The sequence below is a fragment of the Chiloscyllium plagiosum genome, chromosome 25 (genome assembly GCF_004010195.1).
Source record: "Chiloscyllium plagiosum isolate BGI_BamShark_2017 chromosome 25, ASM401019v2, whole genome shotgun sequence".
NCBI classification, from domain to species: Eukaryota; Metazoa; Chordata; class Chondrichthyes; order Orectolobiformes; family Hemiscylliidae; genus Chiloscyllium; species Chiloscyllium plagiosum.
In genome coordinates, this window is record NC_057734.1 from 32,598,012 (window position 1) to 32,613,265 (window position 15,254).

The 15,254-nt window shown below is 38.1% G+C and overlaps 1 long non-coding RNA gene across 2 annotated transcripts; it reads right to left on the reverse strand.

Annotated features, from left to right (window-relative positions):
- Positions 1 to 4,033: 4,033 nt before the first annotated feature.
- LOC122562477 lies at positions 4,034 to 5,244 on the reverse strand. 2 transcript variants are annotated; one of them, XR_006315322.1, is made up of 3 exons: positions 5,185 to 5,244; positions 4,540 to 4,632; positions 4,034 to 4,292 (listed from the first exon to the last, which is right to left on the reverse strand). It is a non-coding gene; the product is annotated as an uncharacterized LOC122562477 (long non-coding RNA). The 2 variants fall into 2 exon arrangements; XR_006315323.1 differs by lacking the exon at positions 5,185 to 5,244 and adding an exon at positions 5,037 to 5,147.
- Positions 5,245 to 15,254: the final 10,010 nt, after the last annotated feature.

Below are 15,254 nucleotides of genomic sequence, written 5' to 3' on the forward strand. Positions count from 1 at the left end.
AGATTACAAAGATATGCCTGAGACAGCGAAGGTAAAGACTGTTCATTCTTATCTCCAGCTTAGCACATGTTATGCAGGTACTGACTATTATAAAGGCCTGCATTGAGGATTCAGGCTGAGTAAGACTCCCAGTTGGTGTTCTTGGTCAGGTTTCCACAGTTGCACACTCTCTTATTCAGATTGGAAATACACGTGTGGTTTTTGTGAAGTGTGTTTTGTTTTCAGCATTAACTGAGAGATTGTGAAGGCTACATATGTGAAGTAATCAATAATCTCCAGCATCTGTCAATTACTTTTTAACCACAGAGGGCTGTTGAGGCTAGTAAATTCAAGGCTGAAATAGACAGATTTTAATCAGTAAGGAAATAAAAGGGGAAATAGCAGGAAAATGAAGTTGAGGAATATCAGGTCTTCAGGTATAGTGATTGTAGCAAGGTCAGCCAGCTGGACCTTGTAGAATAGGAGTTCCTTGATTGGGGCTGTTAATCTGATCCAATCAGAGAGCCCTGGCTGATATAAAAAGATTGCGTGTAATAGATACTGATACTCTGGTGCCTGTCTCTGTATGCAGCAGTGCTATAGTCAAGGACTGTTTATGTGTAAATAAAGAGTGACTTGGTGACAGGATATCAGCCTCTGTAGATTTATTTCAAGTCCTGATCTCATTGAAAGTTGGAGCAGAGTCGATGGGCTGAATGGTCCACTACTCTTGATCTATCATATTATCAATGCCGATGGGTAGCAGATTGGAAACATCCTGGACCATTACCTTTGTCTTTTTTCTTGACCAGGATGAGAAAGTTTGACCGTTTTCTGGTGAATACGCCCCTAGGTTTGCAATCCTAGGTGTGGAATAAATCTCTGACTAAGATTTGTCTTGGATCACAGGCAAAGCACGCTAAATAGCTTTCCAAAAGTATGGCATGTCATCCTCTACAGATAACCTAAAGGCAAAGGACAAGAACAAAGAGAAGGCTATGTCAAACAATGTCAGAGCCAAAACAGAATCTTGTTTGACTCCGCTGTGACTCTCAAAGGATTCTGATGCCAAATTGGAAAGGGAAATATGTATATATATTATATATAATAAATTGTGTGAACTTGCTGCCTGTCATGTTTACTCCATCATGTCCAGATCCATTGCACTTCACCGTCACAAGTATAGTGAATTTATTCAAGATAAGAACTTCATATGGCAGTCCAACATTAGCACACAGATTAATTTTCAGTTTCACGATTCATGTTGCATGATTATCATTCTGAGGAATCATCATTTTTAACACAACCTTTTAACTCCCTGAATATACAATTAGACAACACTTTCACCAAAGATGCAGCAGATAAAACAAAAACTTTCCAACAAAATCAACATGCAATTGTCAGATGGAAATTTGACTGAATTATTTAGCAACAACACTTAACAGTGGCCTATCTGTGAAGGGTAGTATAAAACAAGAAAGATTTGAAAAACGATTAGTTCAATCTCAACTGAAATATTGTGTCCAACTCACGAGGCCACAATTTACAAAGGATTTGAGGAAGTTCGAAAAAACATACAGGTAAGATTTATAAGAATGGTTTCAGTCATGAAGATTGATTGAAGCAGTCTGGGCTATTCTCAGAAAGGGAACAGTTGAGGGGAGATCTGATTGGGGTGTTCAAGATCAGAATCAATATGGAGATACTGTTCCAATTAAGAACAAGAGGACACCAAGTCTAAGTGATTGGAAGTAGAACCATAAATGACAATGAGAATTTTGCATTTAGTAGGAGGCAGTAAGTGATTAGGGTCTGGAATGCATTGTCTGTGCATGTGGTGGAGGTTGACACCATCACAGCTTGCAAAGGGAATTGGATAAGCATGTGAAGGTATTAATAAAAACTGAAGCATTGCAAGAAAAAATGTGAATGAGTATAACTACCTGAATTGTTCTTGCAGCCAGCTAAAACAGATTTCATGGGCCAAAAGGTCTGGTTTTGTGCTGCAGCCTTTCTGTCATTCCATGGTTCTGGAGAAACCAGATTAAAAACGTTTGCAAAGGCTTCAATTGCTTTCAAGCACTGGGATCTAACAATATGCATGATTAAACTAAACAGAGAATAGTGCAGCATTGTCCTCTGCTCTTTTAGTTCCTTTCATTTAAAAGAGAGCATTATTTTTGTTTATGCTGCCTTCTGTCTTAATGGAACATTTGAAGAGGTATTGTCATATTTGGCCACAACTTTAGAATCAAAATTTAGAAGTGGTGGGGTAGGTGATGCTAATATCAAATAGTTGGGTGTGTTGGCACCAGAGAGATAACTGCACCCCTGCTGCCACTACAGCAATTAGCATTTGAGCAGGATGCTCCATGGTCAGTGACATATCAGCAATAAAGACCCTTAGCCCATTAGTTAACAACAACTTAAGGGGCTCAACCTGTCATCTGTTCATTACTTGTGAGAAATGTGATTGCCTTCATGTCAGGGTAAGCATGGTAGGCGGCCTGTTTTATCAGAGTGGTGTTGGGTATCTATTTACCTCATTGGGGAAAATTCGAGGGATGGATGGAGTTAGGAGAGATGGCCTCCACTCTCTGATCCCTCCAGAAAAGTTTTACCTTGTCACTGCTCATTACCAAGTCACTAGATCATCCATCGGCTGCTTGCCTCTTATTTAGCCAGCAGCTTTAGGCAGGACAGTACATTCTTGGCCATGAAACTCAGATAGGTCAGAGAGACTGCCAGGTGGCATGGTTGACACTTGATCTGGCAAGGTTACCCACTGTTGGCAATGCGTTGGTCCTCTTGACCTTAAATACATTCTCTTCGTGCTTCAAAGATGAAAGTAGAAAATCCCATCCTCTGCTTCAGATAATTAAGCCTCCTGCCTGTTTTTGATGGAATCTCAAGCTTCCTGAATGGAGGTCTGTCCTGAAATGTGGTTTATGAGCAATTCAGATGGCACAGTTGCCCATCTGTTTATATCGGTACTACTCCCAAACCATTCTTGAATTATAAAATTGCTAAAAGGAAAAATAAGAACTACACGAATTATAACCACAATAACAGGAAGCACGACAATATCCCTTTGTGTATCCTGCTCATATCCAAAATGTCTAGCCACAATACTCAGCTGAATTCTGGCCTTAGACTTCCATTTGACCAGTGCTCACAAGTGGAAAGGCTGAGATAGGAGTGCCCTTAATCTACAAGAAAATCTTCTCAGATATTTCTCTTTGTTCCCTGGTCAGCAAAAGAATTAAATGCTGAGAACTTGTCGCAGCAGATATGGCTACAAAGCCATTTGCGTACCACTACATTATGGCTTCCCTCTATTAATTCTACCTCTACAGCTTACAGAAAATCTGAAACTCTTTGGATTAGTTCTGCCAATTAACGTGACTTCAATATGCGAGACTGCTCACTTTTTCAATATTATCTATTTCCTGCTAAAAGCTCATTGGTACTCTTATTAAAATTACTCTCTAATCCCCTTGCCTGTTTCCCAAACTCAATGCCCTATAAATTCCAAATTGTCCAAAGCTCCACTCTTTACACTCAGCACTATTTACCCTCATTCTCTGTAACTTTTTGTCCCCCATTACAACAAGCTCAAAAACGCTGTAATTTATGACAAATCATTTCCCACCCTTACTTCACCTTAGTTCTTCAACCAACATTTGGAATCTTACATCCCCTCTCATGTTCATCAACCTGGTTCCCCTTGCATCACCTCTACTTCTTAACTCTATTAGTGGAGGATGTTGCAGTTGCCTCAGCCCTAATCTATAAAAGTTCCTCCTGAACTCCTTGTGCTCATCTACCTTATTTTACTATGCCGAATACCTCTTCAACAAAACTCAATTAACTTCTGATAACTTTCTCCAAATGATTGCTTTCCCTCATTTTTAAATCACCTTACATGATGTATTCTATAGTGAAAGCAGTAAATAAACATGTCATTCTGAGAATAAAGCATACACAAATTAAATGTTAAATGTCTTTAATTGTTTATTCAAGGAATTGTTTCAGATTTGGAATTTAGCCTCCAGGGTCCATTCTTAAAACATGGATAAATGATTATTTTGTGCGGAAACATTAGCCTTTGGGTCAGAATGATTCGTGGTTTGGTTCATTTAGTCTTTTGGGTCTATTAGTCCAGTCCATATTTTGGGAATTATTAATGCTGATGAAGAATATCCTTTACCCAGGTCTTTATGATTTGGTACAAAATTTCACAGTCCATTCCTGTTCCTTTGTTTTGAATCTGTTGCTTAAAGAGAATGCCCAGTTACGGATAAGTACTTCATCTGGAATGTAATCAATAAGCAATGATTAAAAGATATTGCCATGATCCCTACAAGAGACCAATAAACATTTTAAAAGATACTTGAATTTCCAGTTTTTTTTGTTCCTAGCAGCTTTAATATGCTCAGCAGAATTCAGCTGATGTGCGACAACAACTAGATGGCGCAATGCAACAGTTTTTTAAAATGGAGCAAAGCAGACAGGATGTCATGTGACAATAGCATATGCACCACAATTACAGGGGCATACCATTTGAGAGCTCTTGTTATCCCATCAAGGGCAGACATGATTTGTAATGTTTTCCGGCAATGTGGAAATATGCAGAGCACTTTGAATGTGAGTCTAAAAGAAAAATAAATGGCAAGATGAAAGTGATTCATTTTTGACCACAGCTGCTATGAGAATTTCATTTGACATTAACCTCCCGCAGAACCCCGACAAAATGGCAGGTGCTGGATTTTGTAAGATCATTGCTGACAATGTCTTCTTTCAGCACCAGCATTTTTCAGCCGAAATAACCGTTATGTGAACAGATATTGATAGGGACTGAACATCACTTTCAAATATGCTAATTAATAGGGTTGTCAAGTCAGAGCCAACTCACAGAACTTTCCAGTAAACTCTTTTGCGTTAAGCACAGCAGAATCTTTTAAAACCAAAGAAAGTCAGAATCTCAAACAAACAGAATATCAATGAAGGCAAAAGGTTATCACACACAAGTAAATTGAAAGAAAATGCATTTTCACCTCTTACAGAATAACCTTGTACATTCTTTCAAGGTTGTCAATAAAAATTAAAGACAGATCCTTTGTCCAGAGACTGCCCATATTTACTTGATACAGTTCAAAAATGAGATTGTTCCTTCATAGTTCATTGTCTCCACAAACTACTCACCATCACAAGAATGTGGCTCTTATGAAGACAAACCCCAGATTCGAGAGGACAAGAATTGCCAATTCATCAGTGATACGACAGGGGGCTCAGCGTTTGCTGCTGTATAAATCAGCACAAAAAGAGAACAAGATCAAAGGAGTGAAATTTATCAGAGATAACTACATTATTTATTTTTTCTTCTTGTGAATAGTGAGCCTGAGGCCAATAGTCCAATACAAAATATCATGCCCCTGAAATCATCAATAGAGAAATATCTTGACATTATCACACTCACAGCTTGCTTTTGTAAAGCACTCACTTGCTCCGGGTTATTCAAAACATAGGTGTCCAAAGGAAACATTTCTGAGTTAAATAAATGGACAGAGACGCAGAGACATAAAGAAAGAGAAAATAAATGGAAATGTATAACTAGATAAAACATTCTTTTATCAAGAAGGTGATTTATTTTTGCTTGTAAAGAGTGTATTCTTCAAATAAACCACTGTTTGAAATGATACATTGTTTGGTAAGAAAATGATGGTCTAATGATGTTATCTTTATTACGTATACTATTACCTTAGTATATTTAAGGCTCTACATCTATTTACTTTTGACAGTCTGGAAGCAGAGTCTCAGTGGACTCTCAAAGAGAAGTAATTACCATCAAAATGGACTGGCTGTCGGTAAACACTATACAGAGTGTCCACATTGAGCAAGTCATTTTGCCATTTGGAATCAAACAAATTCAACGTTTTATTTCACGATAGTAAGATTTAATCTTTTAGAAATACAGTGACTGATCTTAAATTACATTGACCAATGAAAAGAGATGCAAAGCCAACTGTGAAGCACAAATTCAATTGCAATAATTGACAGGATTTAACTAAGGTAAAGGAAAATACTCACTTTCAAGTAAAAGGTTGAATTTCATATAGCCTTATCCTTTTGCAATGTTCTGATGCCTCAAGCTCTAATTGCCTGTTGGTTGCAATGGATTTTGGATTTCTTTTAACCCAGCTGTGGAAGCGTGCTATGAAAAGTAAATCGATAAAAGAACTATGACAAACATTTTAAATATGAAGTACTGTTGGGGAAAGGAAGAGATGTTAATCTGTGTTTTCAAGATGTCTATCTGAACAGGTAAACATAACATTTTCTATGGTAGTATTTGAAGAAGTGTTGAGCTCTGCCATTGTCATGCCCAACACCTATTATCTCCAATATGCACTAATTGGAAATTAATTTAACTTGGTGTTTGTAGGATATTTCTATAACTACTTTAACAGTCAATACAGATAGGAGGCATTTCACTGGTGACTGAACACATGGTGTGAAGGATGCTATGTAAATATAAGTTCTTTCTTTTCAATTTTTCAAAAGCCAAGTGGAAATATAATTATGAACAGGTAATATAAAAAGGAACAGAGACTTTATTAAGAAAGTAAATAAAAGTCCACTTAACAGGTTGGGAGAACTTATAAATGAAGAAAGCCATCCTGTGAGAAAACGGTGACTTAATTCCTTGTCTCAGTTTTTAATTGGCGAACATAAAACATCCAGAGAAGATAAGGAACAGCAACAAGAGGAGATTTAAAAAGCAAATAAGAAAAATAGAAATAACAGGCACAGGTGATAATCCATCTTAGAATATTCAAGTCATCTGGGAAATAATTTACAAAATCTAATTCGAGATTTTACAAAAATTGTTATGCTCTTTCCAAAGATATTTTTGAAATGGAAATTTTTGCTTATGATTCTCAGTAAAAGGGAAATGGATGAAATAGGAAATTAAAACTCTGCTATAATTTGTCAAGTGTATTTGACAGTATAAAACTAAAGGCACATTGGAAAAAAAACTCAGCGCTATGGATTTATAAGGGATATGTTTTATTTGATTGAAAAAGGGCTTTTTGCCCCCAAAAAAAGTCAACTTGCATTTTTCTCAGCACATTTTTCTGTCAAAATCTATTGGTTTCTTTTCATTGTCACAAAGAACATTGGGAAGGGGTCCATTGAGATTCTCAAATTTCTGAGATGAAAAATGATCAAATATTATTTCCTTTGTCGGCAAATTGATAAGGCACCATCCAGGAAATTGAAGATAATATTTTAGTGACATGGAAGAATGAGAACAGGAGTTTAGACTGTTGAGCCTTTTCCTACCTTCAGTAAAATCATGGTTAACCTGAGAAATTCCAAATATTCACCTTGCCCTATTAACTTTAGACTAGATTAGATTACTTACGGTGTGGAAACAGACCCTTCGGCCCAACAAGTCCACACCCACCCTCCGAAGAGCAACCCACCCAGACCCATTCCCCTATATTTACCCCTTCACCTGACACTAGAGCAACTTAGCATGGCCAATTCACCTGACTTGCTCAACTTTGGACTGTGGGAGAAAACCGGAGCACCCGATGGAAACCACGCAGACATGGGGAGTGTATGTAAACTCCACACAGACAGTGTGGAGGCAGGAGTTGAACCCAGGTCTCTGACACTGTGAGGCAGCAGTGCTAACCACTGTGCCACCATACCGTGGTTAAGAAAAATCGATCAGTCTTGTATTTGAACATAATAATTGCTCTTGAATCAGTTGCTATTTCTGGAAGAGAGTGGCAAATGTCCACCACCCTTTTTGTGTGGAAATGTTCATCAATTTCACTCCTGGCAGATTTGGCTCGAATACATAGTCTATGCCTCACAATCCTAGACTTCTCAAACTGAAAACGTTTCTGTCTCTTCCTTGACTATCTTGAATATTTCAGTGTAATGACTCCTTTCCTAGGATTTGCATTTTTGTTTGTACAATTGTACCATACAACTGATGATCACATTTGCAAATTTTATGCTATGACAAGCACATGTGCTTACGTATTTAATAACATTTTTTTCCAAAGAATGGGGTGAGAGCACAACTTAGTCCTTCTAGTGACATTGAGATCTGGCCTCCAACCCAGTAGTTCTTGCCCATGCTATTGTTAAGCTGGGTTGATGAGGGCAGAATGCAGTTCAGATTGTTTTCTGTGGAAACAGGCCAACATGACAGAGAGGGGGAGGTGGGTGAATATTGAACTAGCCAAGCTAAAAGACCAATCTCTATCCACTGGAATATTTGTCAGTTCTGGAGATGTGTGAGAGACATATTACCCCTCATTGTCATGCCCCCTTTCAACTCTCTCCTGCCTCCAAACCCTCTCCTTAACTCATCAACTCTCCATGCTCAATTATCAACCCTCCTATACACTCTCATTTACCCATTTACCAAGTATCCACTATGTACAGAATCCCTAAATCCTGTAATAACACTGGGGAGTCTTTGGTATGTTCATGAAATTATCAAAAAGAATAATGAATAAAGTAATTTAACATCACTTTCCAAAAGTTCACATTAGGTAGACATAAAACTGTCAGCATAAATCAAATTATTCAGAAATCAATTTAAAAGCCTTTAAGGTAGTCAGTAATCTGGCAAAATAAATACAATTTTTGAAAACAATCAGTTTATTAATTGCTCATAAAAATGTCAAGCTAAACAAACTTGCAGTCACCTTACCAGCTGCATCAATAACCTCTGCTGAGCTAAATCTTTTTATGAAGCCTTGGACTCAGCTAAGTATTCATAACAGAACTCTATTGTACATCTGTGTCAATAAAACACACAGAGATGAATATGATAAAGACTTTCATGTCATTGAAAGAGCTCAATCATTTGCTCAAGAAATATGGAAATGGATGCGTGTGCCATGAATTTATGAAAACAGTAAATCACAAGTGACAATTGATATACCCCCATCTGAATATCGATATCATTTAATGCAGAACAGCACTTCATCAAGTGGATAATGTACTCTGATGCATCCAAAGAATTTCCATGTATGCAATGTTTGCCATTTTAACAATCACCTCTTAAGAACAAACCCCTGTAGCATTTCAATATGACACGAAAAATAGGGAACACCTATTGAGCTTGCTTAACAGTAGGTTCTAGACCATGGTTCTCTTATGCTTAGCAATCCCTCTGTGCTGGTACAAATTATATCTTCCTCAGAAAATTATCCAACTCCATCAAAACTGCAGGGGGCCTGCAATGTGGATAGTAATGTTTGATCTGCTGCAAGTGGACTCAGAGCCAACATGTTTCCCCATGCCATTAAAAATTGCCAATTCTGGCAATGGAGCCAAATATCCCAGAATTCAATCTTACCCACTGTGCACTTTGTTGACCCATCTTCATTTCTTCCAGGACTGAAGGCATGACCTTTGATGGACAAAATCCACATTCAGACTCTGAGTCAACCTCTTCAGTTTCTGGGAGGAAGTAATTGTGAAGGATTTTCACAACAACCTTCTCTGTAGCAAATAGTAGGTTTAGCCATGTAGTATTGTACTTGTCATTCTGTTTAAATAGGGTTTACGTTGTGACCAGGACATGCTCCTGCATATTATCAAGGTGAGATTCCATTGGCAATGCCTTTCCAACAACTTGCTTGCCAGTCACACCTTTCAAAATGTTCGAAGCTTTCCCAATTCTGGCTTTGAACTGACCAAAGACAATCAGCATGTCTCCCTTTAAGACATGGGACAGTATTCAAGGCTGAAGTAGAGCTACTCTTTAGACTCATGCTTTGCTTCCAGGGTTGGGGCATATATATTGATGTACTATTTCAGCTAGGGTGAGCTGAAGAGAGGGACTATTGAAACCATCAAAGAGTATGTCATTCTTCTTTTGTCTTACTTTTCTAGAAAAAAGGTGCATCCACCACCTTGTTCTTTGAGCTGATCTTCTCCTGCCTGAATGCATCAGTCAGGGCAGCGATCTCAATATTATACTGTTGGAGTACCAGGTTATTATAGTGGTTTGATATTCAGGTCTGTCTCTGCTGGGGTTATCCATGAGGGGTCCTGATGTTCCAGATCCCAATTTTTCACTTTGAGGGGATAGAAGATGCTTATGTGTTTATTTCAACATGACTACCATAAGGTAGTGGCAGAGTGAGGTGTTTGTCCAATGGCAGGAATAACTGAGATGATTCAAAAGACGACTCTGCTGCATGGCCAGTGACTAACATAGATATGTGTTGTTTCACCTAATCACTCCATCCCAACCCCACCATCCGAGGTGTGTGCAGTGTTGCTTACTTGTGGTGTGGTGTGGAATCAGAGAGGGTTCTTGCCATCAATCAACCTTCGTAAAAGCAGGAAACGTTCATTGTCGCCACAGTAAGCTGTTGGCCAATCAAATTCCCCCTTGTGTTGACACTTTTAATTCCTGATGTCATGTTTCAAACTCTGAGCTCTGGGCCTGTAGGGTCCCTGATGGTCGCTTTTTCTCTCTTTTTGCATCCTGTGTGTTTCTCTTATTCTAATGTGCCCCCCCCCCCTCTCTCTTTCCCTCTCTCTTACTGGTGTCATTGAGGTTTCTCCACTCTGATCCTGGGTCTGTCTCTCCTTACACATTAATCTTTACCTAACAGGTAAGGCAGGATCAAAATTAGCTAGGATTCTCTTAGCAGTGATTGAAGAGTTCTTGAGATCCTCAGGAATATTTAAATCTGAGTTCTGTTTTAACACTTGCAAACTACTTCCATTACCATTTACCTTCAAACCAGTACATACAAGCATTTCCAAATCTTCCCTCGCCAGAAAACGATCTGTATCCCCTTCTAGCCTGGGTAAGAAGTGGACTGGTGACATTTGCATATGGTCCACAAGCTAAAACTCTAGGCCTGACAATTAGAATAGCAAATATCTATTTAGCTGTGAAAAGCAATGAAGTAATGAAAACCACAATGTACATGCAAGGTCTCCTTTCTTTCTCTCTTCATGCTCTTCAGGCATTGTAGTGATTGGAACCAGGTGGATCTTGTTGACTGCGAGATCCTTGATTGGGGTTGTTAACCTGGGCCAACCAATATAACTAGGAGCTTTCACTGTGTCTTACACCTGCCCACACATGACATGAGTGCTGGGGAAAATAGAAGCTCTACTGCAGTTGGACAGTAGTGCGGGGATAAGATGAAAAACATATATAACCAGGGGCTAAAAAAGAAGTAGTCAGGAGATTTAAAATAGCCTCAGTCGAGGGGACTGACTCTGTGCTGGCTGGGCCACAGTCAGTATGTTCCTGCTGTTATTGAGGAGGAGAATTTCTTTGTCTTTTCTGCCTTGTTTAGGGAAGATATTTGTTTCTTTTTTGGGATTCTTTATTGTAAAAGAAGGAATAGAAGTAACCAGGAGTTTTAGAAACTCCTCAGTTCTGGGGACTGACTCCCAGCTGGCTGGCTACAGTCAGTGCACCACGCACAAGTAAATAAAGAATGATTTAGTGACAGTATACCAGCTTCTGTGCCGTTAATTCAGGCATCCAACTGGAAAACCACAAAATTAAAAAATAAAATAATGGCAAAGTCACATCATTAATAGCATTAGTTCTATTGCATAAATATAACATTTGGTTTTGACTTCGAATCAATTCTCTTTTCAATGCAATTTACATTTTCTTTAAACAAGTTACCACATATAAGTACTCAGTTTGGAATATGATTCTTTTCTGAGGAAGAAGAATTAATTTCCCTTTATATGATATTTAGAAAAATCAGCATTATACATCTAATTTTCTTTTTTTTGTGGTCTAATAAATAATACAAACTTTCATTGTATGTAATGCTACATAGATGGCAGCAAAACCACATGAGAATCTTTGACATACGCACTTGCGTTCTAAAGTAAAACGCATGAACGTAATTTTTCTCACCCATTTTCTCTCCTGGAGTTCAGAAAGTCTTGGAATATGATTTCACGTGCATCAATTGTCCTCTAAAACACTGCCCTGAAAGTTAATGGCTATTCCAGTGCAGGGGTAATTATGTGGAACCAATTCTACGCTTACAAGGGTCACATACAAGGGTCCATGAGTTGTCAGAAACCACGACCAGCAAACCAATTGCTAGGGTAAACTATCAACAACCAATTAGCAGTACGATACATGGTCAGCAGCAAACAATAACCAGCAATACCAAGCCACTGGCTGTGGTCAGTAAATAATGAGTAGTGGTCAGTAATCAGCCTCAGTCATCACAAGTCAGAAACCAGCAGCGTCTCTCAGCCAGAGCATATCTTGGGCATTAATGATCAGTAATACTTACTAGCAACCAAAAACAGGCATCTTGTAAAATAGCAAATTAGTAACTCACAATGACTAAATAAATGATGAACCATTAACCAGCTACTAGGATTACCCAGCTGAAAATAGCAAATTGTAGCTGATAAGCAGCAGACAGCATACAGATCAATACTCAGTCAATGCCAAATTAAAAACTGGAAACAACTGACCATAGCAACAAATGGCAAGCAGTGACTAGCAATGGAAGTGGAAGAACAGGTAGATGGAGGCCTTCACTTAAACATAATGAAATAAAGTTGACTAGATAATTTTATAATGACTGCTGAAAATTAACTGACATACACATAACCTGAGATTCTAAAGATAAACATTTAATGAAGAACTTTTTGTTTTGCTTGGAAAGACACAATTGATCTGTAAGTAAGATAATAATGCCTTTCAGTAAGAAATAAATAATATGTTTGAAGGCACATATCCATGAAGACATTTTTGTTTACGATTTTGAATATATAAGAATTATGTTTATCACTATAATAAGAGACAGATGCTACAAGTCAGATACCTGGTCAGAATGTCTATGTCTCCATTTTGTAGATGTCTGAATATTAAAGTTTGCAGCCATGTTAAGATCCTCACTAGGATGCCTAATGTATACTTCACAGCTCTTCCAGAAGGTTGAAGTGAGTATGTGCGTTTTTGTGTGTCTCCCTCCTCATTAGACCAGTGACAGAAGAACATAAGAAATAGGAGCAGGCTTAGGCCATTTGGCTCCTTCGGTCTGCCCTGCTATTTAACAAGATCCTGACTGTTGTGACCCAGGCCTCAACTCTTTTTATGGCCAGCTAGGCATGGCCCTGAACTCCTGGGTATTTCAAAAAATCTATCTACTCTTCTTTAAATGCTTTCAGTGATCTAATCCTCCACAGTTTTCTGAGAGAATAATCCCAAATATTTACTACCCTCTGGGAAAAGAATTTCCTTTGCAGCTCAGTTTTAAATGAGTGTCCCCCTTATTCTGTAACTATGTTCTGTATCTTGAGATTCCCTGGCTCATAGAAACATCTTCCCAACATCTACTATATCAAACCCCCTGAGAATCTTGTATGTTTCAAAAAGATCATTCTTCTCAACTCTAATGAATTAAGGCATAAGCTGTTTAGTCTTTGTTGAAGAAAAAGCACAACAGGTCAGGCAACATCCGAGGAGCAGGAGGATCGATATTTCGGGCCGGAGCCTGATTCCTGAGAAAGGGCTCCACCACAAAACATCGATTCTCCTGCTCCTCGGATGCTGCCTGACCTGTTATGCTTTCCCAGCAATACACTCTCGACTCCGATCTCCAGCATCTGCAGACCTCACTGTCTCCTAGTCTTTGTCGAAGTCAAGCACTTTATGCTAGGAATGGGTCTCATAGTGCCATTCAGCATGTAACATTCTAAAATTCTTTTTCTTTAATGTGAATCTAATATTGTGACTTAGCAGTCCCTGATCAACCAGCTAGAGACAAACGTGATATAAAAATGATCAACATGCAGAGAATTACTTCTGAATATCATAAAGACATGGCCGAGGAAATCATCTGAGAACAATAATTTTATATCATTCATTTCACTAATCATATATCTAAGTGGATTCTTTGTTCTCATTAGGTTATGGAAGTCATCAGTTCTATGATACAAGAACAATATTGCTCATTTCTACAGCTTTTGGAGAAAACATTTAGAATATGTTAATATGTTTACAATATAGCAAGAGCTGTAAAAATAAATTAAAGACCACAATTCCCCCTCCTACATAATCCCTTATATCTCTCTGACTAAAATAATGGACAAAACATGGTTTACTGTTGCACTCTACTTTTCTGGCTGTCCAAAGAGAGAGGAGGTGCAGTACACTTAGAAGTCAGAGTCAAATCCTGCTGCTGAGACTTGTGGTTCTTGATAAACGATCTTAACTAAACATCAGTTTACCATTTACTTGGAAATACCTTCATCAAATCAATATCATTACTCTTTCTTATTTTGTCCTAGATACCTTATATTTTTTGTTCTAGGATCAGGAACAGATGTAGTTCACTTGTCAATATATGTTACTAAACTTGAATTCATAGCACTTTTCACTTCATCCAGTAAGATATTTTTACCCGATTGAAGTAGCAGGTTTCCAGGAATTGGCTTATGGTCCGAATTTATATTTTGTGGTGACTTTGGATTGGTAAAACATGTCCTGTTGATTTTTGTCTGAAGTGCACATATGACTTAGCGGAGTTTTTGTTTCCAATTGATCTGGGATTAGATATTCACAGAACCTAGAGATTGTATTGGCAGCTTGCATGGAAATCAAGTCAACAACATGTAAATGTGTTGTGAAAACTCTCGATCAATAAAATCTATAAAGCAATTTCTAGTATCGTGAGGAGCATGTGGGGCAACTGCCAATTCTTTGTAATGTGCACTGCTTAGTAAAGGTGAAAAGGCTCAATAATTTGCAATATGGAAAGGACTGGTTCAGCTGGGCCTGGCAATGAAGTGGAAAGTCCTTGCCCATGTTGACACCATGTATACTGACGTGGTCAGTTCTTGTCATAAAATCCAATGAACAAGTTTAATCGTTAGGTACACTTTCATATGAACAAGCACTTGCTGTTGAAGGATAATACTAATTGATTATTCAGAATTGTATGGAAAGTAGTTCAAAATGAACAAATCCATTTTTTTAAAAATCTCACATTACATCAAGGAAGTAGCACTTGACAGGAACTGCTGCACACATATTCTGTTTTATCTTGGTCTGTGTAGAACAATCACTAAATCCAATCAGTGCTTCCCTGATATTGTCTGCTCTTGTTAAATTCAGTATTTTTTATGCACCAAAAAATGGTTTAAATGATTTCAAACCATCAACAGGAGATTGTACACGTGTAACTTGTTTGGTTTGTTCTGATTTTAGCTTTCAGGATTTTTAT